Raw genomic sequence first — 6851 nt, forward strand, 5'->3', positions numbered from 1 at the left:
CTAATAGCACTGACATTGCAGAGAAAGCACTGACAATGCAGAGAGAGCAAGCAACGACATCTCTGATTATCTATGGACTGTTACAAGAATACCACCCGCGAATTGCCACAATCACATTAACAATACTGTACATTACCTTACATGATAACATATCTTATAGCTGGTAATACTCAACCATATAAGAAAAATCATGAAAAGTCATAAATTTCCAATAATACTTCTTGATAACGATGGCCGACCTTAACAATACCAAGTGTCAGAGCAACATACTGTTTTATCACACACGACTTAAAACGTGCCTGCAAGAGACCTGCTAAAGCAGAAAGAAGCCATATTAAAGTTCTGCTTGCAAGGAGGAAACGCAGATGGTCGATACTTAGCACCTTTCACTGAAAAGTGAACGACGGTCGATACACTTACATGCTAACCCGCTCCCAGAAGTGATTTGTTCTAAGGGTATTCAGCTTGAAAAAAAAAAAAACTAAAGTGTCATAAGTCTCTAAATTCTATTAGAATGACGACTACACTTCAAAGATGCAGTAATTCGTGGTGGGAACTCGCTTAGAAAACTGCACGGGATAAGAAGTCTTTACGTAAAGCAATTGTTTTGGAGACTAGATTCGTGTCATGGATATCGAGTAATTTTTACCTTCTCGGTGTCGCAGTCTCCAGTGTTCTAGACCCCAAAAATCAGTATCAGACACCAAATGCTGATATACCTTTCCTGGAGTTGAGTACCCTCAATATTTTTCCCTTAAACGGCTAAAGAACTCATGATTAGAAGGGAAAAAAATGCAAAATACTGCAGCAACCTTACGGGAAAAGCAACAACAAATTTCAGCACAAATGAAACAGATTTTGCTTTTCGAGTAAAACGGGAAGGTATTTAAGAATCCTCAAACACCAGAATATTAACCAAGAATACAAAGGCTACATAAAAAGACTACTGCAATGCTGAACACCAGAAGACTTTCAAAGGACATTCGACGCAGACCTCTTCCAGCCACAAGGCTCTTAGTTAACATTCCCGGATGCTGCAATGGCTGGTTGCGAACTCAAGATATGGGTTTAAATCAACCAGTTCCGCGCAAAATGAAGTCACGCCGATTCGAAGCGGTGATTTACAGACTCCTAGGTTAGTAATGTTAATGCAACACTGTACTCCATTTGCAACATGTCCTGTGTTACATGCCTTTCTAGTTAGCTCTGTTTATGAATAATAAAGCGAAATATTTATTATGTGAATATTCTCCCAACTGCATCAACACCAACGATGCATGACATTAAGTCAAATACGAAACATTAAATACTGGCGATTCAATCGCACAAGCGAAATACTGTACCAAACACGTTCTATGAACACGAAATGGGAACACGTGGCCTGTAAGACTAGAAAGAAACCGAAGCCTTTGAGAAGTTTTTGGTATGCCTAACGAGGTCCCTTACTTCCGACATAAAATACTAAGCACCTTTGCATTCCCAATGAAGAGAGAAGGGAATATTAAGAGACGTCAACTACAGCCACTATAACAATCAGCACTGCCCTTCGCATCAAAGACTTTCAGCAGGTAAAACGGCTGTAACAATCACAAGAGGCCGTTACGGGGTAAGAAAATACACAAAGAAACAGTCATCAGTTTCGCTTCAATAGAAGGCAACTCATCGCCTAATGGGTCACTTGTGGCCGCCATACCTGTAAGTCTGCCACGGCTCACCATCAGCACGTCCTGGTGTACGGTGCTCGGTCCCTAATTATGTAAACAAATCACGTTTCTCCATCTATTACACCTTCTTCGTTCCCACCGTTGTCCCTGCGTTCAGGGGGTCTGTTGCCTGATGCGCCTTCTCCTCCTCCACGGCCTTCTACCAAAGCTCTTCTCTCCATTTCCTTCGCTTTATCTCGCCATCTAATTCTCTGTCTCCCTCTCGATCGTCTTCTTCCTCTAACAGGTCCTTTTCAGGTCCTCCTCACTCCCTCCTCGTCATCCATCCTTATCACATGCCCATACCATCTCAATCGTGACTTTCTTTATCTGTTGTCTTTACTAAGCCTGCTCTTCTTCTTCTTCTTCTTCTTCTTCTTCTTCTTCTTCTTCTTCTTCTTCTTCTTCTTATTTCCCATAATCCACCTCAGCATTCTCATCTCTGTTCTCTCAAGCTTTACTTCCTCCTCTTCTTTTTTTTACACCCAGTGACCACAAGTTAAGTATACCTTAGTTTAACCAGACCACTGAGCTGATTAACAGCTTTCCTAGGGCTGACCAAAAGGATTAGACTTATTTCACGTGGCTAAGAACCAATTGGTTACCTAGCAACGGGACCTACAGCTTATTGTGGAATCCGAACCACATTATACCGAGAAATGAATTTCTGTCACCAGAAAGAAATTCCTCTAATTCTTCATTGGCCGGCCGGAGAATCGCACGCGAGCCTAGCAGAGTGCTAGCCGAGTACGATATCGATCCGTCCGATGAGGAACTAAATATCACTGAAAGCCGCACAAACATCTACAAAGTACCATCACCCAGTAATATAAGTATTTCATTTACAGCTTGAAAAAGGAATGACTATTGCCATCCGCGGACCCAAATGCTACCCGATGAAAAGCAATAGGGCCTAAACACCACATACACTTTTCCACAATAGACATTTTACAGCACGTCTATTCGTATTCCTTGAATACGGCTCACTGGAAGCCATTTTAACTTCAGTGAGTTGAGCGATGCGTAAAAACACACCTGTTACTACACCTAAACCCAATTACACGCGATGATTATCGTTGGGCTATAAAAATCACCTTTTACCGTCTGATACTTTCCCATGGTGTAGAAGTTGCACCTGCATTGCAACAGAGCTAATCATATATATATATATATATATATATATATATATATATATATATATATATATATATATATATATATATATATATATAAAAATGTGTGTGTATTTATATTGGAACACTTGTCCTCACTCCGTAAATTACCCTGAGAATCTTTTCAGGTCGTAAAAATTAAGTGTATCTTAGTTTAACCAGACCACTGAGCTGATTAACAGCTTTCCTATGGCTGGCCCGAAGGATTAGATTCATTTTACGTGGCTGAGAACCGACTGGTTACCTAGCAGCGGGGCCTACAGCCTATTGTGGAATCCGAACCACATTGTGACGAGAAATGAATTTCTATCACCAGAAATAAATTCCTCTAATTCTTCACTGGCCGGTCGGAGAGTCGAACGCTGGGCTGTACAAAGGGTATTAACTTGCCTGACAGACAACCAAACTGGGGCCCTCCTGATAACATATTACACACACATACATACATATATATATATATATATATATATATATATATATATATATATATATATATATTATATATATATGTATATGTATATATATATGTATATGTATATATATATACATATATCATATATATATATATATATATATATATATATATATATATATATATATATATATATATATATATATATATATATATATCTATATATACTTTCGTGTATCACCTAACAGCACATTGTAAATGGATCTACGATGACAACATGCTGCCTCCCCTCAGCCCTTGGTCGAGACAGAGTCGACTTTAAGATATGAACAGTAACACGTCATTGGTATTTTATTTTCATCACGAAAACTGTGGGATTCCCTCCTGCTCTTCGTATTTTCTGTGCTATGCGACACTCACTGCATCTATTCTTCGGGAACAGCACTAAAAAAAAAAAAAAAAAAAAACGGAGCGTTCCGAGGCGAAACAAATATGATCGTTGATCGGAGTTGGCTTCTTACAACCTAAGTGAAAACGGCAATGTGGGCGGTGAAGCGAAGGGCGGAATTATGTAAAAGACCAAACGGGGAAAATAAACGAGGAAGTTCTTCAAACTAGGCGTGAAGGAGGTCAGCCAATATTCAATGCCTCGGTTTCTTTTTCTTTCTTTCATTACAATACCACACAATTATTTATATATATATATATATATATATATATATATATATATATATATATACTGTATATGTATACTCCCATTAATATATATATACATATACATATATATTCATATTATACATATACATATATATGCAATGGGAGAAATGAAAAATGTTCTATATATATATAATATATATATATATGTATACATATACAGTATGATATACATATACATATACATCTATATATTTTATAATATATATATACACACGTCTGCAACCTCTACAAAACAAAGTCATCATTAAAAATTCCTGTCATGGAAAGCAATGAAAAATGACAGGGTGAAAGTGGAATCACAAGAGGCCGGCATGTCAATATAAGCCACAAACAAACCACCGGACTAGCTAATAAGAGCAAAGAATTTGCAAAATGTCGACAGCCAACATTAAGATTACGAAAACAGAAACTGCCATTACTCCTTAGGCAAATGAGGAAAAGATCACAAACAAACAAAAAATTGGAAATAACAATCCTACCTCTATAAAAACTGCACAGGCGGAAATCTGGAAAGTAATACACCTATAAAACGAACGCAAAGATAAACATACTACTGGCCCTCTAATCGACAGCAAAGCAATTTAAAAGTCGGCCTCGTTCAGCCACAGAGAAACGGCGACCTTAGGAGGAAAACCCATGGATACGAAAGTCCTCTCTGATGACGGCAGATGTTCCACACACCTGCAGTTATATCGCAGCATACACGTGACAGGCACTATTAAGGCTAGCGGGGGACGTGAGCATGAATCACTCCTATGGCGCAGAAGAGATTTGACAAATGACTTGGAGAACTGTATCGACCGAGTCGAATAAATCTAATGTAAATGAATCAAGATTAAAAAAATGCTGTAAACGTACTTTTTTTCTAATTTTCCTGTGTGGCTCAAACTAAGTAGTTTCTAAAAGGTTGAGTTTTTTTTATATATTTCCATTGTTGATGATTGTTCTCTCTCTCTCTCTCTCTCTCTCTCTCTCTCTCTCTCTCTCTCTCTCTCTCTCTCTCTCTATATATATATATATATATATATATATATATATATATACTATATGTATATGACAGATAGTGTCTAACCCATAGTTTTCAAGGTCGCTGAGATGAATAGTGACAAACCCAATGCCCTTTAAGTCCAAGTTCAACCCCCAATAGGAAGAAATGAGGGGTGAGAAGGGGAGAAATATAAAATGTCAGAAATCCTGGGCAATGTAATTGAAGCAACTATCTTAACAGGAAAAGGAGAAGAGAGAGAGAGAGAGAGAGAGAGAGAGAGAGAGAGAGAGAGAGAGAGAGAGAGAGAGTTTATCAGTTGTCATTCAGTTTTCCCAGGCAGCTCCGGGTTGGTCAGCTAGTATGTGTATGTATGTATATAATATACATATATAATGTGTATAAGAGAACGTCACATAGGCTACACGCGTGACTTTTCACATTATATACATCGAAATTCGTGTTAACCATTTTAGTACACGACTGCTACCATGTGCCAAACCCATACCTCACAAACACGCATGCGTAGGCCAGCATCCTTGCGTAAGCGTAACACACGGTCTAAAATAGCACACATAAACAAACGACCACATATGAAGAGAATCACACCATGCCAGGAAAATCCCTGACAGTTATAGTCTTTCAAGGTCATTCTGATAAGCAAATCTCATAACAGGCCAAAAGCAATGATAAAATTTGCGACGTTCGATAACATCTCGATTATTAATGATGGTACTGACATTTGTCTATTTCTAAGCTTCGAGGCACAGTACTCTATTTTAATCTTAATTTCTATCGAGTAATTTGGACCGTAAATCAGTTTTTCTTTATAATACCAGGAAATCAGTAAAATATTCTGAATTATCAAGCAGCACAACATTCAGGCAAAAAATAAAAAAGTGTCTGCAATCTCTTTTCGCGTCACTTTTACAGCATCATTAAGCCACCACCGGAACTAGTCACGGCCTTTGGGCTAGCCTACTCGTTCGTAACACATTCGGAACAAAACTTAAAAAGCGTCCACTGCAAAACGACGAATGAAAACCGGTTGTTCGTTTCTGCTGATACTAAATGAATGCGGTGAAAGACAGGAATTCGGTATATCTTTTCACACCCTGTTTCATATCCTAGGAATATTTATGAGTGACAAAATATCGCATATTATACCGGAAAAGTCTGGTGGGCAAACTGAACCTAACATTTCATCACGTGCGAATATACGAATTACCCCTCAAAAGTAATATGAAGTGACCGGCTGTCCCGAATGTTAATTAATTCAACATAATTATAGCCTCAATGGATGTCAAGATGGATGGAAGGCGTTTGGAGCAATACTCAAGAACTAGGACTAGGGTAGACAATGCGCAAGAGCCTTAATGGCTATCCCACACAGTTAGCAATTCGTCCAATACTTTCATGATACACACTACATACAAGTACTGATAATGTGTGCCTATTCCTTAAGCATAAAAATTTCAGTCACACGCAAGGTCTTATTCCATCCCTAACCTTATCACCTGCCATTGCCTAATGAATGTTTTATTTACGTTCTTAACGTCACAAACCGTGATCAGAAGTTCAACCAAGTCCTTCCATAAGACTTAGAAGTGTCCCTTTTGGCAATTTAAACAGGGACGACACAATTAAAAGCAACTATCTTACGAAAAAAATAAAAACTATATGGATAGTGACAGAACTGACTGCTGAAATCGGAAGGAGCTTTGAACACATGGCACCCAAATTATTTACGAAAATGACCCTGGAATTAACAAGATGCAAACATTTTGAATACTCAAGACGAAAATAAACGCATTTAGAGTAAAAATAAAAACTGACACCTGATACCAAGTCGCAGTAAACCA

Source organism: Macrobrachium rosenbergii, chromosome 43 (assembly GCF_040412425.1).
Source record: "Macrobrachium rosenbergii isolate ZJJX-2024 chromosome 43, ASM4041242v1, whole genome shotgun sequence".
NCBI lineage: Eukaryota > Metazoa > Arthropoda > Malacostraca > Decapoda > Palaemonidae > Macrobrachium > Macrobrachium rosenbergii.